The sequence below is a fragment of the Phoenix dactylifera genome, chromosome 4 (assembly GCF_051530095.1).
Source record: "Phoenix dactylifera cultivar Ajwa chromosome 4, Ajwa_hap1_PhDact_Kaust_v1.1, whole genome shotgun sequence".
NCBI lineage: Eukaryota > Viridiplantae > Streptophyta > Magnoliopsida > Arecales > Arecaceae > Phoenix > Phoenix dactylifera.
In genome coordinates this window covers 17,482,082-17,505,579 of record NC_143193.1, presented here as the reverse complement: position 1 = coordinate 17,505,579, position 23,498 = coordinate 17,482,082, and positions in this window count along the sequence as shown.

Genomic DNA, 23,498 nt, shown 5'->3' with positions numbered 1-23,498 from the left:
ATTTATGGATTAAAGCAAGCATCGAGGAGTTGGAACATCCGTTTTGATACAACAGTCAAAGAGTTTGGTTTTATCAAAAATGTGGATGAACCATGTATGTACAAGAAGACTAGTGGGAGTGCCATTGTCTTCTTAATATTGTATGTAGATGACATACTGATCATTGGAAATGATATTCCAATATTACAATCGGTCAAGACTTGGCTGTCAAAAAGCTTTTCCATGAAAGACTTGGGAGAAGCATCCTATATACTTGGTATAAAGATCTATAGGGATAGATCTAAAAGGATGCTAGGCTTGTCCCAGTCTAGGTACATAGATCATGTGCTGAAAAGATTCAGCATGGAAGGAAGTAAAAGAGGTTACTTGCCTATGAGTCATGGCATACGTCTCTCTAAGAAGATGTCTCCTAAGACATCTGAAGAGAGAAATAGAATGAATTCTATTCCCTATGCTTCGGCAGTAGGATCGATTATGTATGCTATGTTATGTACTAGGCCTGATGTTGCTTAAGCCTTAGGCATAACAAGCAGATTCCAGGCTGATCCAAGAGAGGATTATTGGATAGCTGTGAAAAATATTCTTAAGTACTTGAGAAGGACTAAAGATATTTTTCTAGTTTATGGAGGATCTAAGTTGAAACTAGAAGGATTTTCTGATTCTAGTTTTCAATCAGACCTAGATGATAGCAAGTCCACTTTAGGGTATGTCTTTACCCTAAACGGTGGTGCAGTGAGCTGGAAGAGTTCCAAACAGCAAACTGTAGCTGACTCAACTACTGAGGCAGAATACATTGCTGTAAGTGAAGCCGCTAAGGAAGCTGTCTGGATGAAGAAGTTCATCTCTGAGTTAGGAGTAGTTCCTGAGATTGCTGGACCAGTCCCAATTTATTGTGATAACATTGGAGCTGTTGCTCAAGCGAAGGAACCAAGGTCTCATCATAAATCCAAGCATATTCTAAGACGCTTCCATCTTGTTCGAGAGATTGTCGAGAGACAAGACATAGTCATTGAATGAGTAGATACAAAGAACAACCTAGCAGACCCGTTCACTAAAGCTCTACCGCAACAGCAGTTCGATCGCCACCTCGATTGTATGGGGATGAAATATAAGAGCGATTGGCTTTAGTGCAAGTGGGAGATTGAAAGAGTAGATGCCCTACAAGCCAATCGCAATATGTATTGCAAAGGGTTTTTCTTTTGATTTGTCCAAATCATGTACATGACATTTAAATATGAATAAAGGCATTATGTTTTATCATATGCTGTTGATTATATTTGTGATAAAACCCTTAGATTAGGGCCATGGTTTTGAGGCTATGATGAGATCATACTAGTGAGACCTAAAACTCTAAAATCCTAATCTTAAATATTTCCAGTCATTGGTACATTGAGTCGGGGATCAATGATTACCGGAAAGACTGGCACATCTTATGTATGCTCTATGCAGAGGGTGATTGATCTCACAATCACTTGTGTGAGACACTAATACAAAGATGTGAGTGCTCATTAGAGGAATGAGTTCACTGAATTGACCTATAAAGAGAAATCTTATGAAGTCTTACTTACATGTCAAAAGATGATTCTCTTAGTGGGAGTTGTGCAACTGATCCTATGACCTAAGATCACCACGGTATCTTGTGCACATGAACCCATATTTTGGTTTACACTTGTTACGGGGGAACTTAGCCACCATGCCCCACGTGACCGGCACGCGCGCCCAGGAAGACTACGGCTGCCCCTTGATCCAGCAATCCGACCTCGGGTTTGATATCTTCGGCTCCGCAGCCCAACCCCGAGTTGGCTGCCCCTTGATCCAGCAATCCGACCTCGGGTCGGATATCTTCGGCTCCGCAGCCCGACCCCGAGTCGGCTGCCCCTTGATCCAGCAATCCGACCCCGAGTCGGCAATCTCTCGACAACAACAGACTATTCCTCTGAGGCACGCCGCGGCCCCCTGCTCCACTACTCCCTGCAACGGCCGTATCCGGCGCTGCCCCACGATCCCCTGTAACAGCCGTACAAAGCGGAGCTCCACTATGCCCTGCCATGGCTGTACCCAGCGCTGCCCCATGACGCCCTGTAACGGCCATGTCAGTGGCAGCCCCATCGTGCCACACGATGACGAATCCCCGGAAAAACCCCCCAGCCTGATATATATGAGGCTGGGGGGGAAGGGGGAGGGTAAGATATATCTTCCAGAGTATCAACTCACCTGCTACCTTCTCCTTCTCCTTCTCCTTCGATCTCCTCTGACTTGATCGTCGGAGGGCCCCCACTACCCCGGTGGTGGTGCGAGGCTTGTTTGCAGGTTTCACGGCGGAAGGCAGAGCGCAACCAAAGCAACTCAAAGGGAACCCCGTTCACACCGCTGTGCCAATCGTTCTCGGTTTGGACCACCAGCAACAGTTGGCGCTAGAGGAAGGGCCCGGATCTCAGAGCGATCGTAATGGCACGGCGAGGTGGTCGTGGAGCTTCCAATGCTTCCGGTCGCGGGGCCTCTCGCGCCACTGGCCGGGAGGCCGCTGCATCCCCAACACGCTCTCAGCAACACTCCACCGCCCCACCGCCCATTCAGATGGTCGAAGCCGCCCAGTTCGACCAGCTAACCCAGCAGGTTCGCACCCTCGCGGAGGCGGTGCAGAATCTACAGGGTGCGATGTCCCGGGCGCCGCAGCAGGCTCAGGAGCCGCCGCTGCCTGAGCGTTCGCCTGTCCTCCTCAACCCGCGTTCCTTCCTCTCCCATGGGGAGGAGCGCCGGCGCGAGGAGGATTCTCGAGCACGCTCCATTCTGCCGGGACCTTCCCACCGGAGCTGCACGGAGTACGAGAGGTGGGCCCGGGCGCGTTTCCAAACCCCTCAGTCCTCGAGGAACCCGCGCTCCAGTCGGTCCCCCTCTCGCCGCTCCTTGTCTTCCACCCACCGGTCGCGTTCCCTGGACCGGCGGGTGGACGATCTCTACCGACAACTCCAGGTCCTGAAGGGCCATTCCAAAGATCCCTTCGCCGACTTAGAGATCTCCTCCCAGCCGGCGCTCGCCTCGAGGATCCTGCGGACCTCGAATCCGCCGGGGTTCAAAATGCCGGCAATCGAGCCCTATGACAGGGCGGCGGACCCGCGGGATCACGTCGAGAGTTTCAGGACCCTTATGCTCCTCCACGGAGCATCAGATCCCCTTCTCTGCAAGGCTTTCCCGGCAACCCTCCGTGGCCCGGCGAGGGCATGGTTCGCCGGGCTGGAGGCTGACTCAACCTGGTCCTTCGACCAGTTCACTCGCCTCTTCATCACTCATTTCGCCGTCAGTAGCCGGCGGCGACTGGTCTCCGACTCCCTCTTTGATGTCCGGCAAAACGAGGGAGAAAGCCTGCGGGATTATCTTACCCGCTTCAACAGGGCTACGCTGGAGGTTCGGAACCTGAGTCAGGAGGTAGCTCTTTCAGCCCTGAAGCGTGGCTTCCGGAAGGGCAGACTCACCTTCTCCCTGGACAAACGCCTGCCGCGGAGCTTCCCAGAGCTGTTGTCTCGGGCGAACCAGTATGCGGACGCCGAGGAGGCGGCCGCCCACCGGAGCAAGGAGGCCGCCGAGATCCCACAAAAGCTTGGAAAGAAAAGGCGGAAAGAGGCACGCCAGAGGAGGAGCCCGACGCCCCAGCGTCGGCGCAGAAGCCCGACGCCGGCGAAGAACCACGGCGCCCCACGCCCTCGTTCTCCGCCCCGACGTTTCAACCGGTACACCCCTCTCCTGACTCCCCGGGCCCAGATCCTTATGGAGATCAAGGGGCGGGAGGACCTCCTGGCCCCGAGACAGATACGAAGGATCCCTGGAAAGAGGCCCTCCCGGGCGTACTGTGAGTACCACCGAGACCACGGCCACGACACAGAGGACTGCTTTCAGCTTCGGGACGAGATCGAGGCTCTTATCCGTCGGGGGCGTCTCGGTCGATATGTGAGCGACCGACGTCCCCCCGCAGACCCGCGTCCGGCCGACCCGGCTCCTTCAGAGCCTCGGGAGCAGAATCGACCCGTTGCGGGCGTGATCCACACTATCACTGGGGGCTGCTCTCGGCCCGTGAGGAACGCAGGGGGCTCGACGGAAGCGTCAGGGACGGCCGTCGTAAAGAGGCAGAAGGTCGGCAATGTAATCACCTTTTCTGATGAGGATGTAAAGGGGGTTCAGACTCCCCACGATGACGCCATGGTGATCTCCCTCACTATGGCAAACTATGATGTAAGGCGTGTTCTTGTGGATAGTGGAAGCTCAGCTGATATTTTGTTTTACGAGGCCTTCCAAAAGATGAGCTTGTCCAGACAGTTGTTGCACAAAATGTCCACCCCCCTCGTAGGATTCACCGGTGACGCTGTCCCGGCGGAAGGTGTCGTTGAGTTGCCTGTGACTGCGGGCGTCGCACCCGCAGAAGCCACGGTGCGACTCGGGTTCTTGGTCGTCCGTGTTCCCTCGGCCTACAACGCTATCCTCGGGCGACCCGGGCTGAACGCCCTTCGCGCGGTGGTCTCCACGTACCACTTGCTCATGCGGTTCCCCACGGCGGTCGGGATCGGAGAGGTCCGAGGTGACCAACCGACCGCACGGCAATGTTTTCTAGCAACCCTCAAAGGGAAGAAGCCCGTGGAAGCCCTAAGCGTCGAGTCCCTTGATGCCAGAGACGAGGTGGCCTTGTGTCAGGGGGAGCCGGCCGAGGGTGTGGTCGAAGTCCCCCTTGAGGAAGGCCGCCCCGACCGGGCGGTCCGGGTCGGCGCCAATCTCGACCCGGGAGCTCGGGCCCGGTTGGTGGAATTCCTTCGAGCCAATGCCGACGTATTTGCCTGGTCGGCGGCCGATGTACCTGAGATCGACCCGGAGGTCATTTCTCACGCCCTCAACGTCGACCCGACCCACCGACCAATAAAGCAGAAGAAGAGACACTATGCCCCGGATCGGATCCGGGTGGTCGACCAGGAGGTAGACAAGCTCTTGGAGGCAGGATTCATAAGGGAGGTAAGCTACCCCGAGTGGCTGGCAAATGTTGTACTTGTCCGGAAGGCGAGCGGAAAGTGGAGGATGTGCGTCGACTATACCGACCTGAACAAGGCGTGCCCTAAGGATAGCTTTCCGCTTCCGCGAATAGACCAACTGGTCGACGCGACTTCCGGATATCAGCTGCTGTCTTTCATGGACGCCTTCTCCGGTTACAACCAGATAATGATGGCCCCACAGGACGAGGAGAAAACTGCCTTTATAACAGACCGGGGGCTGTACTGCTACAAGGTAATGCCCTTCGGTCTGAAGAATGCTGGCGCCACTTACCAGCGCCTCGTCAACAAAATCTTCAAAGAGCAAATCGGCCGAAACATGGAGGTGTACGTGGACGATATGCTGGTGAAGAGCCGCCATGCAGACCAGCACATCGTGGATTTGGAGGAGACTTTCACCACCTTGCGGAAGTTTCGCATGAAGCTGAACCCAGCGAAGTGCGCCTTCGGCGCTTCGGCCGGGAGGTTCCTCGGTTTCATTGTCAACCAGCGGGGTATCGAAGCCAACCCGGACAAAATCAAGGCCATCCAAGGTATGTCCCCTCCGACCAAAGTAAAGGAGGTTCAGGAGCTCGCTGGAAGGGTCGCCGCGCTTGGACGATTTGTGGCAAAATCGGCCGAACGCTGCCAACCATTCTTCAAGGTGTTAAAACGCCCGAAAGACTTCCTCTGGACGGCCGAATGTCAAGCAGCATTCGACCAGCTCAAGGAATACCTGGCGTCTCCTCCCCTACTGTCCAAGCCGCAAGAAGGGGAGATGCTCTGCCTCTATCTGGCGGTCTCCCCAACCGCGGTCAGTGCGGTGCTGGTTCGGGAAGAGGCAAAGCTCCAGAAGCCTGTGTACTACATCAGCCGGGTCCTACGGGATGCCGAGACGCGGTACACGAAGGCTGAAAAGATCGCCTTCGCGCTGCTGACCGTGACCAGGAGGCTTCGCCCCTATTTCCAGGCTCATTCGGTCACCCTCTTAACCGATCAACCACTACGGCAGATCCTCAGCAACCCCGAGAATGCGGGACGACTGGTGAAGTGGGCAGTAGAACTCGGTGAGTTCGACATCCGCTACCAGCCTCGACCCGCCATCAAGGCCCAGGTGCTCGCGGACTTCCTCGCTGAGTGCACGGTGCAGGAGGCAGAACCTAGACCGCCGGAAACGCCCAGCCTCGACCTCCCGATCTGGACGCTTCACATCGATGGGTCGTCGAACCCCGAGGGTGGAGGGGCCGGGCTGGTCCTTACCAGTCCTGATGGAGTGATAGCCGAGTATGCCTTGAGGTTTGAATTTCCAGTGACCAACAACGAGGCGGAGTACGAGGCCCTAGTCACGGGACTCAAACTCACCAGGGAGCTCGGCATTCGGCGTTTGAAGGTCTTCACCGACTCCCAGCTGGTGGTCGGGCAGGTTCGTGGGGAGTTCGAGGCCCGGAGCCCGACCATGCAGAACTACGTCCGGAAGGTGCAAGCACTCATTCCCGACCTCGACAGTGTCGACATCCAGCAGGTCCCCAGAAGCGAAAATGCCAGGGCCGACAGGTTGTCCCGCTTGGTGGGCACAGAGGCGCACAACTTGTCGAGGGCAATCTACCTGGAGACCCTGGATGCCCCGAGCATCGACGAGGCTGGAGCGGTGATGGCGATTGATCCGGAGCCGTCTTGGATGGACCCGCTCGTCGCCTACCTCGCCGAAGGGATCCTCCCTGAAGACGAAGATCAAGCTCGGCGACTTGTCAAGAAGTCCGCCCACTACGTACTCTATGAAGGGAGGCTGTATCGGACCTCGTTCACCGCCCCCCTCTTAAGGTGCCTCCGCCCCTCGGAGGCGGCCTACGTCCTCGGCGAAGTCCATGAGGGCGTCTGCGGATCGCACTTGGGGGCTAGGTCCTTAGCGCACAAGATCATGAGGCAAGGCTATTATTGGCCTACCTTATTGGAGGACTCGAAGGATCACGTACGGAAATGCGATGCCTGCCAGCGCCACGCCAACGTCCAGAGAGTCCCTTCTGTCCCCTTGGCACCAATCACCGCGCCCTGGCCCTTCGCACAGTGGGGAATGGATATCCTCGGACCATTCCCCGTCGCTTCAGCCCAGCGGAAATTTTTGATTGTTGCAATCGACTACTTCACCAAGTGGGTGGAAGCAGAGCCGCTGGCCACTATCACGGAGGCGCAAGTCCGGAAGTTCGTGAAGAAAAACATCATTGTCCGATTTGGGGTACCTTGGGTCCTCATCTCGGATAATGGTCGACAGTTCGACAACAAGCATTTCCGTGACTTCTGCGAGGAGTTCGGGATCGAGCATCGGTTCACATCTGTGTCGCATCCCCAAACCAACGGTGAGGCCGAGGTCACAAATCGGACAATCCTCCAAGGAATTAAGGCGCGAATCGGTCGGACGGGGCAAGCTTGGGTCGAAGAACTCGAGAATGTCCTTTGGGCGTATCGGACCATGCATCGGACCCCTACCGGGGAGACGCCTTTCAGCCTAACCTATGGCACGGAAGCGGTTGTTCCCGTGGAGCTCGGACTCCCCTCGCCCCGGGTGGCCGCGCACCAACCCGAGGCCAATTCGGAGCAACTCCGAGGGAACCTGGACCTCTTGGAAGAAGCAAGAGAAATGGCACAGGTTCGGATGGCGATGTATCAGCGGAGGGTGGCCCGATATTATAACTCCAAGGTCCGACCAAAACTTTTCAGAATCGGAGATCTGGTGCTAAGGCGAGCCAAAGCATCTCAACCCGCGGAAGGTGGGAAGCTGGCGCCAAATTGGGAAGGCCCGTATAGGGTTCGCTGGGTAAACCGACCTGGCTCCTACCAGTTGGAGGCCCTAGATGGTCGAGAAATTCCGAGAAGCTGGAATTCTGCTAACCTGCGGGTGTATCACCAGTAGAACGACAAAGCCAGGAAGACAGTTCGAAAAATGTACAATTCTTTTCATTTCAATAATTCCTGGTTACAACGGTGTGTTCGTGTGATTACAAAGAATTCCCAGAGGGGAATTGGGGAATAAAGAAAACAAGGAAGAGGTGGAGACTCCGTGGAGTCGAAGATCTGGGATCCCGAACCCTCCATCCGAAGCAGCTGCAATCCCACCGGGCGTGGGTGCTTCTCCCCGGAGGCGCCATCAACGCCTCACGCAAAAGACAAAGAGCCGGCGCGGACGAAGAAGAAGTGGACGAAGTGGGAGTTCCCGCTACCTCCAGAGGAACGCCACCTCCAAGGGATATTCCGGTCCTCCCCAGGAGAAGGGGAGGGAAGGAATACAAGGGAGAAGAGCGCGAGGAGGCGCGATCCCGGATGAAGCGTCTGGCGCAGAGCTCAATCGGGAGGCGGGGCTGAAAGGAGGGGGGATGTGATCCCGGATGAAACGCCTAGAGCGGAGTTCCGCCGGGGAGAACCTCCTTGTTGATCCCAGATGAAACGGCTAGTTGGCGGAAGTCGCGAGGGGCGCGCCTCCCGTTCCTCCGGCGGGGGTTTTCCAGCCACACGCCGGAGAGAAGGTCCACGATCCATGGCAACCTGAATAGCTCCGGCTTGGCAGGCTCCACCGCGCCTGCACTTATATTTATAGCCAAACTGTGGCCCCCCGGTCGTTCCGATGCGGGTGGCTCCAATAAAGGCGGGCGCACCGAATCCGGAGCCGTTCCAGCTCTCGAGGCGTATCCTCCCACGATCTCCTAAGCGTCGTTCTCCTTAATTGCATTCCTCATGCAGGACACTCCGGGCGGTGTGTATCCCACGGCCCACGTATCTCCGCTCGCGCCCAGGCCGCATCCGCCTCGAAGAACGCGCGTATCGCGGCCACTTAACTGACACTCCTTGCAAGCAGCAACTGGCGATCCGATTTCCCAGGTAACGCCTCAATTAGCATTTAATACCCTTCTGGTGTTCCCCAGGCGACGCTTGGAGAAGAGGAGAAACACGATCGTAGCTGGCCACGGAGAAATCCCGTCGAGCGGCAAGCGACAGGCGCGTGGCCAACGAGCGGAATTTTCCGAGGCTCGGCCCTCGGATGCCAGGCTAACCCGATGATCATCCCGGGAGCAGACTAGCCTGAAGCCCCGACCGGTCGCCTCGGCTTGCGCCAGCCTTGGCCGACCAACGAGCGGAATTTCCCGAGGCTCGGCCCTCGGATGCCAGGCTAACCCGATGATCATCCCGGGAACAGACTAGCCTGAAGCCCCGACCGGTCGCCTCGGCCTGCGCCAACCTTGGCCGACCAACGAGCGGAATTTTCCGAGGCTCGGCCCTCGGATGCCAGGCTAACCCGATGATCATCTCGGGAGCAGACTAGCCTGAAGCCCCGACCGGTCGCCTCGGCTTGCGCCAGCCTTGGCCGACCAACGAGCGGAATTTCCCGAGGCTCGGCCCTCGGATGCTAGGCTAACCCGATGATCATCCCGGGAGCAGACTAGCCTGAAGCCCCGACCGGTCGCCTCGGCTTGCGCCAGCCTTGGCCGACCAACGAGCGGAATTCCCCGAGGCTCGGCCCTCGGATGCCAGGCTAACCCGATGATCATTCCGGGAGCAGACTAGCCTGAAGCCCCGACCGGTCGCCTCGGCTTGCGCCAGCCTTGGCCGACCAACGAGCGGAATTTTCCGAGGCTCGGCCCTCGGATGCCAGGCTAACCCGATGATCATCCCGGGAGCAGACTAGCCTGAAGCCCCGACCGGTCGCCTCGGCTTGCGCCAGCCTTGGCCGACCAACGAGCGAAATTTCCGGAGGCTCGGCCCTCGGATGCCAGGCTAACCCGATGATCATCCCGGGAGCAGACTAGCCTGAAGCCCCGACCGGTCGCCTCGGCTTGCGCCAGCCTTGGCCGACCAACGAGCGGAATTTCCCGAGGCTCGGCCCTCGGATGCCAGGCTAACCCGATGATCATCCCGGGAGCAGACTAGCCTGAAGCCCCGACCGGTCGCCTCGGCTTGCGCCAGCCTTGGCCGACCAACGAGCGGAATTCCCCGAGGCTCGGCCCTCGGATGCCAGGCTAACCCGATGATCATCCCGGGAGCAGACTAGCCTGAAGCCCCGACCGGTCGCCTCGGCTTGCGCCAGCCTTGGCCGACCAACGAGCGGAATTCCCCGAGGCACGGCTCTCGGATGCCAGGCTAACCCGATGATCATCCTGGGAGCAGACTAGCCTGAAGCCCCGACCGGTCGCCTCGGCTTGCGCCAGCCTTGGCCAACCAACGAGCGGAATTCCCCAAGGCTCAGTCCTCGGATGCCTGGCCTAGCGCCGGAAGAATTTCCTGAGGCCTAACCCTCGGATGCCTGGCCTAGCGCCGGAAGGATTTCCTGAGGCCTAACCCTCGGATGCCTGGCCTAGCGCTGGAAGAATTTTCTGAGGCCTAACCCTCGGATGCCTGGCCTAGTGCCGGAAGAATTTCCTGAGGCCTAACCCTCGGATGCCTGGCCTAGCGCCGGAAGAATTTCCTGAGGCCTAACCCTCGGATGCCTGGCCTAGCGCCGAAAGAATTTTCTGAGGCCTAACCCTCGGATGCCTGGCCTAGTGCCGGAAGAATTTCCTGAGGCCTAACCCTCGGATGCCTGGCCTAGCGCCGGAAGGATTTCCTGAGGCCTAACCCTCGGATGCCTGGCCTAGCGCCGGAAGGATTTCCTGAGGCCTAACCCTCGGATGCCTGGCCTAGTGCCGGAAGAATTTCCTGAGGCCTAACCCTCGGATGCCTGGCCTAGCGCCGGAAGAATTTCCTGAGGCCTAACCCTCGGATGCCTGGCCTAGCGCCGGATGAATTTCCTGAGGCCTAACCCTCGGATGCCTGGCCTAGCGCCGGAAGAATTTCCTGAGGCCTAACCCTCGGATGCCTGGCCTAGCGCCGGATGAATTTCCTGAGGCCTAACCCTCGGACGCCTGGCCTAGCGCCGGAGGAACTTCAAGAGTCAGGAGTCGGCGAGGCGCTACCGAGAGTTAAAAAGAGGAAGGATGAAAGTGAAATGAGGAAACACTCTGTTTGCATTAACTTTCGTTGCACCAGGGCCAAGACCCATACAACATGGCAAAACGCCAACATACAAAGAAAAGAACAAAGAAAAATACAGAGGGTCAGCTTGGAGGAACCCCTGGGTCGGGAACGGCGAGCACACCCGCAAGGGGTAGGGAGACAGTTGGAGAATCAGCAGGCAATGGCATCGAAGGGGAGTCGAGGAGGGAGACCCCACTTAGGTCAATTTCGGGGTATCTAGCGGACACCCTCGCCAGGCCTTCATCGAAGCCTAAGACAAAGGAGTCGGACCCCGCGTCCGACATGTCACGGATGAACTCGGCGGACTGACGATAGGCCTGTACCGCCTGACGCCCGATTTCCGCACTCTTCTCGGCCAGCGCCGCCTCCGCTCGCTCCGTAATCTGAGCTTTCGCCTCCATGACCTTCGCCACAATCCGGTCGTCCGCCTCGGAGGAGACCCTCAGCAGATCGGCCCGAGCCTCCATGTGCTTCGCCTCGGCAGCAACGCGAGCAGCCTCAGCCTCCTCCAGGCGCGAATGAAGCTCCTGGTTGCTCGCGCGGGACTCCTCCAAGGCCGATTCCAATTCGGCCAGCTTGGCTTCAAGAGATCGGGCTCGGTTGCGGGCGTTGTCGGCTGACTGCTGGGCCTTCTCCCACCTCTCCCGGAAGTCGGCAGCCTTCCGGGACTGCTCTTCGGCCCGCTCCTCCGCCTTCCTGATCTCGCCTTCAAGACCCGAGGCAACCTTGAGTTGCTCCTGAGTCTCCAACAGTTGCCTCTCGAGGGCGGCGAAGCCGAGTACCCGCTCTTCGGCCACCTGGAGCTCGTCTCGAGGTCCCTGGTCGTCCTCCCTGCCGCAGCCTGGCCTCCCTCCTCTACAGCTTTCAGTCGGCTCTCGGCCCTCGCCAGAAGCCTCGCCTGTTCCTCGTGGCTTTCCTCCAGACGGATCATGTACTGGGCGAGCTAAGAGATAGGAAAAATGAGGGTGTCAGGCGGGGATCAATAGAGCCTATAAATGACGAAAGCGGCCAGAAGAACACTCACCGACATGAGACAGACGCAGCTGGCAGCTCCGACGTCAGGGATCCCCATCTGCCGGACCCGCCTACGGTCACTCTCCAGCAGCACCGTCTCGATGAGGTTTCGGGCGCCGGCGAAAGTGAAGGCTGACCCCGACTTCGCCCCGGAGCCGGACGGTGGTTCTGCGGCCTTACCCTTACCCATTGCTTGGGGGAGAGTCATGCTGACCGTGCTCGGGGCGGGGGCCGCTCCAGAAATCGACAGGGTCCCGCTCGGCCGGGGCCTCGGCGCGCTCCTTCTCGTATCATCCGAAGCCGACCGAGTCGAAGGCCGGGCTGGGGACCGATTGCGTCCGACCCGGCCGTCTCGGGCGCGCCCGGGTGACACCTCTGGAAAAGCGGTAGTCTCATCACCGGAGGGCTGATACGGCGTCAACTGTCGGTCCGAGCCCGCGGCGCCCCCCTGATCGGTGGGTCCGGACCCGTCTGTCGGCGTCGGAGTCGCCTGCTGGCGGGACTTCTTCGCCGGTGGGACCCCGCTCGGAGGAGTCCGTTTCTTCCTCCGGACCGCTTCCAGTAGAGACGCCCTACTGACAGCCATCGCCTTGTCCGACCGCATGACGTCGTCGATTTCTGCAAAAAGGACGAGATGGTCGGAGACTGAGAAACTGATGGAAAGAAGAAACGAAAGAGGAGAAAAGAGCTAAAAAAGAAGTGGTGGCGGGCTCACGGTCGGCGGGGACCGAGCTCAGACCGACGTTCACCAAGGCATCCTCGGAAATAAGGCGGGTCACCGGGGGAAGCCGGCCCTCGGCAACCAGCCCCCTCAAGACGGCAACGCCATCGGACTCCTCCCTCGACAACCTCGATAAGCCGATCGGGGACTTCATCGGCGTCTCCCAGGTTGTCCCGATTCCCCAAGAGGGATTTACGTCAATGAAAAAGAAACGCTCCTTCCAGCCGTGAATGGAGGAAGGAGCATCCTTGACGAGGCCGCACCCTCGCCGTGCCCCGAAGCACCACCACCCTCTGTCCCGGGGGTGGCCGTTTAGGCCGTAGCATTCCCAAAAGACATTCAGGGTGGCGGGAACCTCATGCATGCGGCAGAGAACCTGGAAGGCCGTCAGGATATGCCATGAGTTCGGCACCAGTTGCGTCGGCGCCACTCTTAAACCCCGAAGCACCTGCACGACTAAGTCCGAGGGGGGAAAGCGGAACCCAGCCCGAAGGATGTCCTCATTGATGGCGACCTTCCCTGGAGGAGGATGGGACATCCTCTCCTCAGGCCCCGGGAGCGTAATGTTGCAGGCTTCGGGAAGGTGGTACCGGGCCACGAACCTATCTAGGTCTTCAGGGACCAGCTCCGACTGAATGCGGTCCGCCCTTACTTCGTCCATCCCTAATGGCCAGTGAACCTACGGTCAGGACAGGGTCAAGAGGGGGGAAGGCACCGGAACGACTGGAGTACACTAACACGAAAGGAGAAAGTACGGAGAGCCCTAAATTGAAGAGTGGGGCAACTCACCGGAAAGGAAGGAAGAACGGCTCCGAGAGCGTCAAAGGAGGAGCGAACGAACAGTTCGGCGGCAACGGCAGCGGCACAAGGGAGAAACTTGAAGATGCCTGTGAAGAGAAAGGCGGACGGGGGAGGGCCCCCCGGTTAAATAGGTGGAAAGGCGGGTGACGCCTCGGTGACGCCAGAGGACGCCTGGCTGCCGAAAGTTTGTTCGCGCCCCAAAGGCGAATCGACGCCATTAAGGAAGGATGTCCGCCGAAATCCGCAGACCGCCAGATCAGCGACAACTGCCATACGCCATAAAGAAGGCGGGAAGCTCGGAGCGCGCGCGCCTTTCCGAGGGATGGCGGCAATCTCGAAGCATCACTCCCTTCACCCGTTCCCCTCCTGGTTCCAGGCTCGGGAGTGGGGGGCTACTGTTACGGGGGAACTTAGCCACCATGCCCCACATGACCGGCACGCGCGCCCAGGAAGACTACGGCTGCCCCTTGATCCAGCAATCCGACCTCGGGTCGGATATCTTCGGCTCCGCAGCCCGACCCCGAGTCGGCTGCCCCTTGATCCAGCAATCCGACCTCGGGTCGGATATCTTCGGCTCCGCAGCCCGACCCCGAGTCGGCTGCCCCTTGATCCAGCAATCCGACCCCGAGTCGGCAATCTCTCGACAACAACAGACTGTTCCTCTGAGGCACGCCGCGGCCCCCTGCTCCACTACTCCCTGCAATGGCCGTATCCGGCGCTGCCCCACGATCCCCTGTAACAACCGTACAAAGCGGAGCTCCACTATGCCCTGCCATGGCTGTACCCAGCGCTGCCCCACGACGCCCTGTAACGGCCATGTCAGTGGCAGCCCCATCGTGCCACACGATGACGAATCCCCGGAAAAACCCCCCAGCCTGATATATATGAGGCTGGGGGGGAAGGGGGAGGGTAAGATATATCTTCCAGAGTATTAACTCACCTGCTACCTTCTCCTTCTCCTTCTCCTTCGATCTCCTCTGACTTGATCGTCGGAGGGCCCCCACTACCCCGGTGGTGGTGCGAGGCTTGTTTGCAGGTTTCACGGCGGAAGGCGGAGCACAACCAAAGCAACTCAAAGGGAACCCCGTTCACACCGCTGTGCCAATCGTTCTCGGTTTGGACCACCAGCAACAACACTCATTCATGACAATAAGTTATGTACGAGATCTTCTGGATATGGTGAATTGTGTACGAAGATTATGAGTAGGTCAATAAGAAATTAATCACTTCTAGTAAGAGAAGATCGCATCCTATTTATTCTAATCATATGATAATTCAGGAAGCCTTTGATCAAAGCAGAATGAAAATTAGAAAGAGTTTCTAATGATTCATTATTTGAATTATCATTAAAAGATTGAAAAAAATATGAATATGAAATTGAGTTTGACATATATTCATACTCATATATATATTTGAGATGCAGTTTGATTAAAGGATTGAATTGCACGGTAACTTGCCACTGAAGGGTATTGGTATTTCCACCAAATTTCATATTTTTCGGGTAGACATGACACGTTGCTAGACGTCAATCTTGTCTTATAGGTTTGATCGAATTAAAGAGTTTAATTCGATCACCAATTAGAAAAGATTCTAATTGTTAAGTTCGGGTTCACGCAGTTTGGACTTAAATCGATTAGAAGAGTTCTAATCAAGTTGGGTCAACTCGCACTCACACCTATTGCTGGCTAAGTATGGAACCCAATGGGTCACACACAAGGAAACTTATCAAGGGTCTAATTGGATTAGATCATGTTTGCAAGATAAACATCCTAGCAGGTGTTGCAAACCTTAGCTCCTAATTCGAATTGGATTCGAATCTGATTCGAATTAGATTTGAATCTGATTCTTAATTGATCTAATTTGATTAGATTATATTCTAATATGGGTTAGCCAAGAATTGGCACCTAATTGGCTTGGTTTGAGTCTAATTGGATTAGATTTGATAAATCATTTAATTTTGACCGTTGGATCAACATTGGGTGAAGAGAATGGTCAAATGGATGGCGCCATGGATTGGAGCCATTGGATCTTCATCATGGGATGATGGGAGATCATGATCTCGTGATGGATCTTATCTGGAGGAGTGATGATGAAAAATACGTGAAGGGAAAAGAGAGGATAGCATGAGATTTTAAATGGATAAGGATGAATCTTCCTTTGATCTTATCCATTTGATCTCTCTCTCTCTTCATCACGCCTAAGGGATATAGGCTCTGTCGGAGTCCGGAGTTGGGCGAGGCTTGGTCGGAGTCGACTCGTGGTGCTATGGGCCCCTGCGCTAGTTTAAGGAAATAAAGTTGCGCCTTCACTAACACCTGCGGGTTTTGGTGTAATGGTAGCACTTGATCCTGACAATTGGTATCAGAGCCATAGGTCTCGAGTTCGAAACCCAGGCATCACGTTGGGGGGGGGGATTGTTGGCGGAGGCCTGAGGGGCCGAGTCAACGTTGGCGGAGGCCTGGAGGACCAAGTCAGTCCTGCCGCCTGCCAACGTGGATGCACTGGAGGAGTAGGGTGGGTTATACCACTAGGGGGTCCCTAAACCCACTGGCGAGGCTCTGTCGGAGTCTGGAGTTGGGCGAGGCTTGGTCGGAGTCGACTCGTGACGCTATGGGCCCCTGCGCTAGTTTAAGGAAATAAAGTTGCGCCTTCACTAACACCTGCGGGTTTTGATGTAATGGTAGCGCTTGATCCTGACAATTGGTATCAGAGCCATTGATGGCACCCTCTTTCATGGCCTTCGGATCATCATCAACCCTTGATGAATGGATAAGGTTGGTTCCTATTTTTCTTGCGTGAGAAAAAGTGAAGAAAGGGAAGAGTACGGCGCATTTCATGAAGAGGTGCTTAGGGAATGAAGCGCCATATCATAAGCACTTGATCTTATCCTAACCACTTTTGATATGCCTCTCCCTATTTTTTGTGGCGCCTTCTCTCCTCTTATCACGCCCTATCTGAAGGATGTGTGGATGGGATGCATCCTTTGGTGATGCATCCCCATGCCATCTATAAATAGGAATGCCCCCGGTGTTTTCTAATCATCAAAAATCAATCCAACTCTCTCTCTCTCATATCCCTTCTTTCTTACATTAGTTTCTTTCTTTCTAACATTGCTTCTAGTATGTCCTAAGCTAAGACAAGGTGGTCTTCCTTAGGACAAAAGGATTAGAAGGGATTTTAGAAGGCTAAAGAAAAATAGAAAGGAAGGAAAGCAAGCCATTAGAGTTCTTTAGAAGAATTCTGCATTAAGGATCAAAAATCTTTGGAGCTAAAGTCTTGATCAAGTTTTCGTGTGAATCACCATTGGAGGGCGGACACTTGGACGCCTCGTGGAGATTGTACACTTTGGATTAGCGTTTGAGGTATTCTACTAATTCTGCATTTATTTTATATCATTTGATTGTAATCATTAAGGTGATCTAGGCTTAAAGGGTTTCATGCACAGGGACTTTATTAAGAAATTTTTAAAATCCCTAGCTTCCGCTGCCCATTAAGACATGCTAGAACCCTACAGTGACCGATGTCAAAGACTAGGAAAAATTTCAAGAAAAAATGAGATGCCCCTGAACCGATCTTAATTGTAGAAATTTTTGATGTTTGGGGTATTGATTTTATGGGTCCTTTTTCTATGTCATTTGGGCATCAGTACATTCTTGTGGCAGTTGACTATGTATCAAAATGGATTGAAGCTATCGCGTGTAAGACCAATGATCACAAAGTGGTGATCAAGTTCCTTAAAGAATCTATCTTTGCTCATTTTGGCACCTCTCGTGCTATCATTAGTGATGGGGGGAAACATTTTTATAATAAAATTTTTAAAGCCCTTATGAGAAAGTACAACATTAATCACAAGGTCAGTACATCATATCATCCACAAACAAGTGGACAAGTCAAAATTTCTAGTCGGAAAATCAAGACCATCCTTGAAAAAACTGTTAATACATCTCGAAAGGATTGGTCTCTTAAGCTAAAAGATGCACTATGGGCATATCGGACGGCTTACAAAACACCAATTGGAATGTCTCCATATAGAACTGTTTATGGCAAGGCCTGCCATTTATCTGTCGAGTTAGAGCACAAGGCCTATTGGGCGATTAAAAATTTAAATTTCGATCTTGACAAAGCAGGAGAACATAGGAAGCTTCAACTCGATGAGCTTGAAGAAATTAGAAACGATACTTACGAGTGTGGCAAGAAGTACAAAGATCGCATGAAGATCATGCATGATAAAATGATCATTCGTAAGGAATTTCACCAAGGACAAAAAGTCCTTCTATATGATTCTCGATTGCATCTATTCCCTGGAAAACTTAAATCTCGCTGGACTGGCCCATACACGGTAGAGGAAGTGCATCCACATGGTGCAGTAGTAATATGCAATACCAAGGATGGTAGGTCCTTTCAAGTCAATGGACATCATTTAAAACTATACCTTGAGTATCTGAGTCCAAAAGTTGAGGAGACACTTCGGACCGACCCTGTCTATCATGAATGAATTAGAATTGTCTAGCTGAAGACATAAAACTTAACACTCTTGGGAGGCAACCCAACATATAAATATTATTAAATAATAATAATAATAATAATAATAATAAATATATATAAAAAAATGTAAAATTTTACTAACATGCAGGTTTGAGGATTTTTGGTCCCAATTGTCAATTTGCCTATCCATATCAGGTAACTTCTCCTCTGTCCTATTACTGCTTTAAAATTTTTTTAACATTGAGAACAATGTTAGATTTAGGTATGGGGGTGAGAATATTTTTGATTTCTAAATATATATATATATAAGGGGGATTTCAAATTTTTAACTCAAATTCTAATCTTTTTGGGCTGTACAAACTAGGAATTGCTTTGACAATAGCTTTGATTAAGGAATATGATAGCAGTTCTAGCTTGAGTTTTCGTCCCACCTATCTTCTGCTAACATGATAAAAGACGATTTAGCACCTACACGTAAGCACATGAATAGTGGGGTATATAAACTTACAACCAATATGAATACTTTTAATCTTCTGGATAATTTAAAGTTATATGTGTTATGAACACCCTATTATAAAAAAAAAGAAAAGAAAATAAAACGAGTTTATTTTAAGTCTTCTCACTGAGTAACCGGGCCTCTTGCCTGGCAAGCAGCGAGTGTTCGCGTAAAAAGATGAGGATGACTGAGAGTAAACTCTGAGTGACTAATTTGGCCTTGGAGCCTAGTTGACTTGAGTTATTAAGCCTGTTAGGGTGTCTTTACACCTAGTGCCCTGAGCCATCTGGATCGGGAGTCATTGGCCTAACACTCGCTACATGGGTTAGCTAGAAAGCTTAATAAAGCTAGATATTGCACAAGTCATTCTTCTTAGCATTCAGTCTGAAAAAATAAAATAATAATAAAAATAAATAAAAAAATAAAAAAATCTGGGGTGTTCATTGCCATTTAACTCTAGAAAGTCTTGAAAATTAGAGTGATCATGTTGGAAGTAAGTGAAAGCTACTCATTTATATGATACTATCTTGCACCTCACTACATTCTTGACTTGTTAACAGATAGATGGGGAGTAATGAAACTTGAGTTAGAGTCTGCTTAAATATGATAGCAACAAGTCTCTATTATCCTTGCAATTCTAGTTTCATACAGTAATACTTGTTCCAATTTTGAGTTAAAAATAGGAAATTCTTGACTGATGAAGTTTGTGGGTAACTTCACTGCAAACCTTCATGAGACAACACTCGTCCACTAGGGTAACCTAGGGGTTTAAAGGCTTGTTGCACGTGCTAAGTGCAATCGTGATGCTTTACGAAAATGAGTATGTATCTCAGTTTTATGTACTTAGCTTCAATAAAAAGTCATGGGTTAGACTACATCTTTTGTGCCCTCGTTTTATCGTTCGCTCGTTAATTGCTAGAGACTAGCAATAAGCTAGTTGGGGGGTGTGATTGTTGGAAATTGTATCCTAAATGTCAATCGTCAGCATGTTGATGATTAAATGAATTGATAAATTAATAAATTATTATTTGGTATTATTCATCATTTCATCTTCAAATGAACTCTTATATGATGAAGTCCTTAGGACTTATGTTATGATAAAGGAGGATTTATCTTTGAGTCCTTAAACTTGTTCGCGACCAAATGATATGTTGTTACTAGGACGACAACATTATCGAGATTAGGTCGTTGTGTGACATATACATTGGTTGTCCTCTTAACCAAGGAGTGTGGAGACACTGGTATGCCATACAGGTGAAGTGTAGGAGTACATTTCACTGAACGTGACCAATTTCGGAATGCTCTACTGTCGAGAGATGTTCCGAGTGGATATGGGTATAAGTTTGGCCCTCTGACCTGAGATCGCAACCTGTGACTAGCAAGCAACTCACTATACTTTGGTACCGGACTACCTGAATTTCTAATTCAGTGACGGAAGGTCACTGGGTGCAGTCAAGTACTTGCGTAGTCAGTTGTGAGTCGAGATGGAATTAACGCCTCCTGAAAATAGAAGATAATGTCTTGTGATTAATTTAGCAAAACCTTGGCCAGGATAATCCTAGTAAGGTGTCACGGGATATCTAAAGTTAATCACATAATGGATGTACTAATTATAGGGTTGACAGTGAGCTCTAAGTCATCCTGGCATTAGGAGTCAAAGGGATTGAATTATACAGTAACCATAGTCCAGGGTTCCAGAATATTTGCTTCGCATATATTCGGCCTATCCGGACGTCGGGTACCATTGCTAGATGGTCACATCGATTAGTATAGGAAGACGTTCCTATACTACTGGCTTAGGTTCGAACCTATGAGGTCACACGCATAGAAGTTTCTAGGTTGATCAAATGGCTGATTGATGATTAAGAATCATTCAGGGGTAATTTGGTCAATTCGATTAACAAATTATCCTAAGCAAAAGTTGCATTAAAATAATTATTGAATTATTTGAGGATTAATTAGCAATTATATTGCTAATGAACTCAATTTGATTGAGTAATTAAGCTTAGGTTGAGCCAAATTGAATAGGATTCAATTTGGGCTGCATCAGGGTTTGACCTAATTGGATTGGGTTCAACCCAAGTAGATTGAGCTTGACCCAATTGATGGGACTTGACCCAATTGGATTGGGCTTGATCCAAATCAATTAGAAGACCTTATTTGATGAGGATTATGAGTCCAAATAATCAGAATTGGATAAGGAGAAGAATCCCTAAATTTTAGGAACCCATCCTTATCTTCTTGGAGAAGAATGATACCTTAATTTATCCCCAATATTTTCTATGCCTATCCTCTTTATTTTTGGCCAAAAATTGGCGTGAGAAGAGAGGAGGCGTGGGGCTATATTTTCTAAAAAAATGGAGCCTTAAATCTTTCTAGAAAGATTTAGATGAATTTCCTAATTTGTAGGGATTGCATGGTGCATGAAATAGGGTGGTCTGCGGCTGAACTTTGGATGCATGAATTCCTATCTTTTAGGGATTCAAAATGCACAAAATTTGGATATGTTTATATCCTCTTATCTGCCAAACCACCAGAATTTTTTGGAAATTTTATCAGCCAAATTAGTTGGCTAAATTAGGTGTGATACGTGGGGGGATCTTTTGGCTATAAAAGACCCCCATGCCTTGGGTTCAAGATATACTATATTTAGAAGTTTCAAAAAATTCTGAAAAAATTTTTTGAGGGCCTCCATCCCTTCTTCTCCTTCTTCCTCACGTCCATCCTCCATCTCCTTGAATAACGATCAAAGGTTGAGTGTTTAGAAGGAGAAATCTTCAGCCATTGCAACGTTCCTGCGCGAGCTAGCACTCCCGCGGAAGACGATCTACCTAGGGCTTCGTGTGTACTTCTCATAGAGGCCATTCGTGTGCGTGGCTGCGAAGTCAAGGATCATATCCATAAGTTTCTTCCATCATAAAAGGTATTAATCCCACATCAATATTTTATTTTGGAGTCAGGGTCTAAGTCTGATTCTCCGAGGTTTTACCCTCCTTTGGGGCTCCTCATGGAGTTATCTTCAGAATCCATTCGATGGATATTCGAAAATTAATCGGAATAGAGTCTTTACCTTTCAGATCTGATAGTTAATCATGCATGAATGTTTTAGCATAATTATTTAAACGATTCCGGCATAATCCTATGTATTCTTAAGGTGCTGATTTCTAGATTTGATCTTGTAAGCATGCATGAATTAAATTGTTTGATTCGATTTTTTCGCTGCATTTTAAAACTTAAAAAGAACTACGTATGCCTTGATCCCCCTTATGAAGAGGTACGTAGGCAACCTGATCAGGTTCAGCCATAGTTTTTAAAAAAAAAAAAAATCAGCATGCTTAACACCGAAGAACCTAGGATTCACTTTCAGTGATAAGAGCACAAAAGTGCAATCTTCATACTATTTTAATTAGTAGTATAGCTAATCATTAATAATAAAATTGATTAATTAAATATTTTATTTGTGTTTGAGTGCAAGTAATCCAAGCGCCCATTTCCTGTTGGGAACCCGCCCATGCCGCAGAAAATTAAAAAAAAATTTCAGATGCAGCGGAAGAGGCATGCGCGGGATCATACGTTCATCACATGAACGTTGTTCAAAGACCGTTCGTAGATAGATTAGGATTAAAGCCTTTTAAAATATTTGGAAGATCAGATCTTCACCTTGTGCGGGTAGATGATCACCGCAAACTGAAGTTCGTGGTTTAGGATGAAGGTTCGCATGAAGCCGTTCATGCGTCCGACCTCTACGGGTATCCACACGAAGTAGAGATCCGATCAAAGCTTCCTTGTCTCCCTGGGGTGCTAGCTCCCTTGCAGAGACAACTTTGGATGGCTGATTTCCTCCCTTTCATTCAACTCTTGAATCTCAGAGGGAGGAGGAAGAAGAAGAATGCAGAAAGGAAGAAGAAGGAGAACCCGTAGCAGCCTTTTCCTTTTTGCATGCGTTGGGACCTTAGGAAGAAGATGAAGAGGAGGTGCATGCCTCCTCTTCTTTTCCCTTGCTGATGGCGGCTGAAAGACCAAGAGAAATGGGTGGCTCACGGCTGAAAAGAGGAGGAAAAGAATTACCCTAGGGTTTGTTCCTTTACCTCCTTATAAAGACACATGAAGCTCCTACATTTTAGGAGCTTTATGTTTTTCCTTTTGGAGCCAAGAAGAGGGGCGCACGCCCCTCTTCTCTTCTCTTTGATTTCGGCCAAGGGAGGGGGTTCTCCTCATCACGCATGCCCTACTTCATCCAATTAAGTGGGGCGTGGGGTCTAATGCAAGGTGGTCTAGTCCTCTTCCAAAGAGGATTAGGTGCACCAATTTGCTTTCCCTTTAAATCCTAATCCAATTAGGATTTGATTGAACCATGACTCAATTGAACCCTTCAATCCTAATCAAATTAGAAGTCATTATAATTCATTAGATTAATAATTAATTAGAACTTAAGAAATTCTAATCTAATTAGGATTTGTTCAATTTTAGTCCTAATCCAATTAGGACTCTAATTTCAATCCGAAGTCCTAATCCAATTAGGACTTCTAGGAATCCTATTCTAAGTAGGAATCTAAATTGAATTCAAAATTCTAATTCAATTAGGATTGTAGGAATCCTACTCCAAGTAGGACTCCCAGTCCTACTCCAAGTAGGACTCCCAATCCTAATCCAATTAGGACTCTAGGAATCCTACTCCAAGTAGGATTTGTGTTTAAGTCCAATTAATTAATTTCCATTGTTCCTTCTTCAATTGATTATCAATCGGATTGATTACTCGTGATTCATAATCACATTTCAACCATCGGATCGGTCAATACTTCTAGTGTGTGTGACTCCATAGGTTCTATTCTGACTGGTAGTGAGATATATTGCGATCTCTATCACAACATCATTGAAAACTCCTTTCAATGGGTTGGAACAGTTCCAACTCAACTCATTAGGGTTTATCGATCATCATGATATTCCCTGTGAGTCTCACCATCCACCAGTG